Source organism: Miscanthus floridulus, chromosome 12 (genome assembly GCF_019320115.1).
Source record: "Miscanthus floridulus cultivar M001 chromosome 12, ASM1932011v1, whole genome shotgun sequence".
NCBI lineage: Eukaryota > Viridiplantae > Streptophyta > Magnoliopsida > Poales > Poaceae > Miscanthus > Miscanthus floridulus.
In genome coordinates, this window is record NC_089591.1 from 33,352,856 (window position 1) to 33,358,855 (window position 6,000).

General features: G+C 48.1%; 1 pseudogene; it reads left to right on the top strand.

Moving 5' to 3' along the window:
- Positions 1-4,020, top strand: part of LOC136495684 (disease resistance protein RGA2-like) — a 28,376-nt pseudogene extending 24,356 nt beyond the window's left edge.
- The last annotated feature ends 1,980 nt before the right edge of the window (positions 4,021-6,000 follow it).

A 6,000-nucleotide genomic window follows, 5' to 3' on the forward strand; every position in this document is an offset into this window, starting at 1 on the left:
ACACCAAACGCCCGAGTTGTGACCCCAAACTCGCCCCATCAGGATCCAGTGAGCCCTAGCTCGCCCGATCCCTAAACTAATTATCTGCCTCGGCTGTGCGGGCTACACTGAGGCTAGGATCCATGACTCCAACTCACCCGGTCCCACGGTGCGCACTGACGCCAGGACCCGTGAGCTCCGTCTCAGTCCGATCCCTAAGACTAACTGCCTCGCTCGATCCCATGGCGTGCATCGACGCCAGGATCCACGAGCTCTACCTCACTCGATCCCAAAACCAAAACGCCTCGGCTATGTAATGACGCCATGGTTGACAATTTCGTCTCGACTAAAAAATACGCACGCACGCCCGCTAACAAACACCCTCCGGATGATTCTATCCGAATCGTCCGGGGGCTCAGGGGCTACACCCGCGGGTGCGCTCGTGCGCACCTGCTGATGAAACGAAAACCTCCCATACTGGCAACACACAAAACCCCCCCGGACGATTCTGCCCGAATCGCCCAGGGGCTCGGGGGCTACACCCGCGGGTGCGCTCATGCGCACCCGCTGTTAAGACAAAAAATCCCCAGATGATTCTGCCCGAATCACCCGGGGGCTCGAGGGCTCCTGTCGGGTTCATAAACCCGGGGTCCCTCACAGGCCAGCTTCCCAATAAAGGCTCGGCCCAAGTAGACAATGCGCAACTCATGGGCCGGCTCAAGTATCTGAACAATAGGCCAAAAGGGCGATCTAATCACCGACCGGAAGGTCTTGCCGAGGAGGAGCGGCGCCCATTTTTCGACTCTAGCCCACCTTTCCGACCGGAGGGCTTACTTCGGTCTCTAGCCCGCCTCTAGACTGGCCTCTCCGATCGGAAGGTCCTGGCCAAAGCACTACTTCCGACTCTGACCCCACGTCTTCGACCAGGGTACTTAGAAACCCTGCTCACTACTCTTCTCCGACTAGCGCAACCAGAGCCAACTAGGACCAACTGACTGGGGATGCCCGCTCAGAAAGGACCTAGGAATGAACAGAGAAAGCAAGGCAAGGCGCACAAGTCAGACCATGATACCTGGAACCATACCCTATACATCTGTAGAAACAGTACTCTGCAACCTCCCTAACACAAACAGTGTTGTAGGCGCTGACATTTTCCCTACAGTATGGTGGGCGCCATTAACTCCCATACGGTAAGGCTCCCCCCACATGCCTCTAGGCATTGATAGTGTTGTGGGCGCCGGCATTTACCGTACCAAGTGAACATGGTGAAACTCCTCACATGCCTCTGGGCATCAACAATATAGCAGGTACCGACATCTGCCATACCCGAACAAAACGACGTAACCTCCCATGTGCATCCGACATCCAATAGTGTTGTGGGCGCCTACCATCATCATGTACCCGACGGCAGTGGGCAATAAGGCTTAGAAGCATACGTACTCTCTCCCTCTCACTTGTAAGGCTATCCCCTTCATATATAAAAGGGGATGCACTCTCTCTCAATATTCAAGACATTCTAGATTCATTAGATCGATCAAGTTCACTAGTTCACAACCACATAACCGCCAGGTTCGAACCTCAAGCACACGCTTGGACACTTAGCTCATAGCGGAGCTCCTGTCGCTCTCGGTTCTTCCGACCGGAGTCCGACCAGACCTCTTGTGCCCCCCATCTTTCTCCTTCTTGTCTGTAACCCCACTGCAAACTTCGAGCACCTGGGCTTAGGAATAAAGTCATCAACCGACTCAAACTGGATGTAGGGCACGTTGCCTGAACCAGTATAAACCCTGTGTCATTGAGTGCTAGGCCACCTCTGATCACACCATACGACAAAACTACAAATATTTACTTGTTGGTCACTTTCTGCACCGACAATAGCATTTATGCGAAGTTCAAGAATGAAAAATTCATTTTCTACATCCTATGTATAGATGATATTCTACTCACTAGTAGCGATGTTAATCTGTCATTGGAGAAGAAGTTCTTGTCCTCAAGTTGCAATATGAATGATCTTGGTGAAGTAGAAATTCACCGAGATAGAAGAAAATGGGTATTAGGACTATCGCAAAGGCATACTTAGAAAAGATTCTAAATAAATAAAGTATATATGCGAGTAAACCTACGCCTGCTCCTATAGTCAAGGGTAATAGATTTGGGAACTTTCAGTGTTCTAGGAACCGATATGAGATCAATCAAATGAATATGGTTCCATATGCTTCAGCTGTTGGATGCTTAATGAGTATACAAGTAAGAACTTACCCTAACGTAGCTCACGTATCCAGGATGTTTTGACAGAAGTCCAGTCCAAATATAGATCAATGGAATTGAGTTGAGAATGTCTTGCAATTTTGCAGAATATTATGGGCCTCATACTGAGTAAGAAAGAACAAATACTCTCAAATAGTTATGGGTATAAAATGTTAAGTCTTGGTGAGATGTATGGTAAAATCCACAGTTGTTATTAACACTCGTAGTTGGAGTATTATTATGAAAAAGCTCCAAAGAAACGGTTGCAGTGTCATCAATGATGCATACCATAATATAGCTTGTCATGAGGCTTCAGGAACAGGCAAAAGGAGGCTAAAGAAATTTATACCCGGATTTAACAATGGTAGTCAACAGCAATAACCATTTAAAGTAGTTAACTCCTAAGACAACAGGTCAAGTGTGCTGTCAAACACATTGATATTAAGTTATATGTTGTAAAGGAGAAAATCCTAGAATTATTTTAAAAGCATTGAGCATATGAGTACCAAGCAAGTACTTGCAGGATCAGCTTACAAAAGACTAACCACCCAGTATATTCAAAGAAGACACAGTCGACATGGGTTTACGGAAAAGCCTATGATTTCTAGATACTAAATGCCTAGTTGAGAATCTATTTTAAAACAGAGAGGTGTATTATAGCTATTAAATCTAATGGCAACTGACCGTGACGATGAGACACGCTCTATGCACTGATCTGTGATGGAATGGAAAAAGATAAAGTAAGTTAAGTTTAAGTCATAAGGTGATATCAAGGGAGAGAATGTTTGGATTGATCTCCATCAAATTGGCCCAACGGCTAATTGGGACCTTAATCCGCGCCCTGATCGGGGGCGTCCTATCGTTCTTTTGGCTGATGGCCCCCGTCGCGCAGCGCAATAAATAGAAGGTGGGGGCTGGGGTTCGAGACACGAGGTTCATCGCAGCCGCCAGCCCCACCAAGGTTCCTAGCCCTAGTCCGATCTAGAAGGGACGTGCTGTGAGCGACGGGAAGTACCACAGTCCTCGCAGCCGCCACTGGATAGCTCCTCCACGACGCTGCTACATCTACGGCGGCGCTATGACCGTGACGGTAAGGTACATCATCTTGGTTTTATCTAAGTTAAATAATTACCCACTGATTTATGCACATAGAGGTCCTTCAATTCTATGAGAAGGCAGCAGGTTTCCAGCTTGGATGCAGGGTTTTTCTTCGTCCCTACCCAACCTGGTCACGTTGACCCTCGACAGCTACTGCAACTGCACCGAGTTCCCCGCCATCGCCCATCTGCCATCGCTCAAGTCCCTGAGCATGCGAAAGATGTAGGACGTGCAACGGCTGAGCAGCAACACAGACACGCATGGCGCGGCCAAGTTCCCGTCGCTGGAGCTGCTGAACATGTGGGAGATGTACGGTCTAGAGGAGCTGTTCGAGGAAGAATCTGAAGGGGACTGCCCTCGCCTCCGCAAGATCTGCATCAGCCGGTGCCCGGACCTGAAGACGCTGCCCCGCGCTCGTTCTATGACGGAGCTGGTTCTCCACTGCGGCCAGCAGCTTCCTGACATCTCGGAGCTCGCGTCCCTGGTGTCACTGAAGATCGAAGGCTTCCACGGCGTCAGGTCGTTCGGCTTGCCGCCGGCATCTGCGGCGCTGAAGAGGCTGGAGATCAGGTCTTGCAAGGAGCTGGCGTCGGTGGACGGGCTGTGGCGGCGCTGACCACCGTGCAGAAGCTTAAGATAGCAGGGTGCCCCAAGCTCGTTTTGCCAGGAGCTAGTAGTAGCCTGCAGACGACCTGAACACCCACACTCCCAAGTTAATTAGAAACATTTTTGCTAGTGCTTGTTTGTGTTTTCTTGCATGGATTTATGCTACATGTGACAATTTCTGACCCTGGTCTGGTCGTTTAGCAAATGAATGTGACAGAGTTGTTCAAGCTACCAAAAAAAAAAAAAAAAAACAACAAAAACATGTTAAAGTCGTTGTGACCGACTGCTTGCAAGAGGACTCGACTGCAATAGTGTCAGCTCCTCGGACAAATTGAGGACTCGCATGGCAATCACATCACTGAGGACCGCCCTGCGTCTCAAGACGGTTGGAATTGGACTGGATGCCGCACGGCACACGGTGGTGCATCGTGCACGGAGTCCCGAGATTCCTCGGTCCACTCCATGTGGCGCCCAAGTAAAGTTGAGGAGCGCGAGCACGTTTTGGTCATGCCGTTTTCTTGTTCCTGCGTGGCGGGATCCATCCGGTCGCTGGCAACGCAAGTGCGGCGGGGGCATGTGCTGCCTGTGAACAACTCAAACGCATGCACCAGCAGCACGGCAGCGCCACATGCATGCACATTTCGAAAATTCAAAGGGTGGGTGTATTTTGGTACTCCCGTGGCACGTGTGCCCTTCCTGACTTTGCGCTTGTGCTACGGCTACGGTACAGGGATGAGAAGATGACTTGGGATAATGTCATGCAGTGCAAATGGAGCAGCATTTGCTTTTGTTTGTCTGTTTGTTTCGCGCAAGTATTTCATTTTCATCAAGAGGTCGGGCGGAGTTCTGTTTGCAATCTACTGTTAGTGAGGAAAATGATAGGGAGGCAAGGCTGGTTGTTGTGGCGTCAGTTCATGATCCATCCATCCAGCCATCCAGGGGAGGGGGAGGCCGGAGGGGACAAGGTGACCGCTGACCCCGCCATGCATATCCACCAGGGTCAGGAAATGAGGCGTACTGTTCGCTTGTCTTATGAGCCGTACTATTTCAGCGAATGAACAGTATTTTCTCTCACAACAAATTAACGAACAGTATTTTCAGCCATGACTTTTCAGCAACGTGAACAGACCAGAGAGCAGAGCACGGCTGGGCATGGCTTTCAGTTTCAAATCGGCGGCAGCGTCTGCCTCTCCCTCTCCCTCTCCCTTTCAGTTTGAGACATATTCCTCCTTTCGCTCTAGCCTCTGCTTGGACAACAACCAAACAGGGGATGCTGCTGCCATTTGGTTTTGCAACCAGACAGCTGCTGCCGTTTCTTCAAGGGCCGTGAACAAAGCTCGACATCAAATATTACTCTCTCTGTCCATCAAAGCATGCAATCGTAGGATTGGAGTGGTGTCCAGAAAAGGATGCAATTAGTAGTGGGACCCACCGACAAAAAAAAAGTCTGATCCTAGTGAATCCACCCAGCTGTAAGAGTGCTAATTGGCTGACCGTGGCAAGTGCAGATGAAAGAGAAAAAGACTGGCGTCGCAGTGTCACTGCACAATAAAAACATAGGGTTATATGGGTCTTTTTTTTCTCCACCACTAAGTTTGCCTTGGAACCTAGATTTGCATGCTTTAACAGATGGAGGGAGTACAACACAACTTCTCCATGTGAATTATGATATCGTCAATTTTGTACATATGGTTGAGTCCACCTATTAAATTCAGCGCTCTGTCGAAATCACCCAAAAGGGAAGTAGTTAGTGTATATCCTCAAAAGAAATTTATTAGAGTTTGTTTTTAGTCAAATCATTCTAAGTTTGATCAAGTTTATAGAGAATAATATCAACATGTATAATACAAATAGACATACTACTATAAAAGTATTTTAGCTTATTATATATCTACTAACGATACGTACTTGATATCATAATATTAATATTTGTATTGACTCATCAGACTTAGGATGATTTTATGGTAGAATAAAATAGTACCCCTCCGTGCCAAAATGTAAACCGTTCTAGCTTTTTTATATACATAGTTTTTACTGTGTTCTACATAATATATATCTAGGTGCGTAACA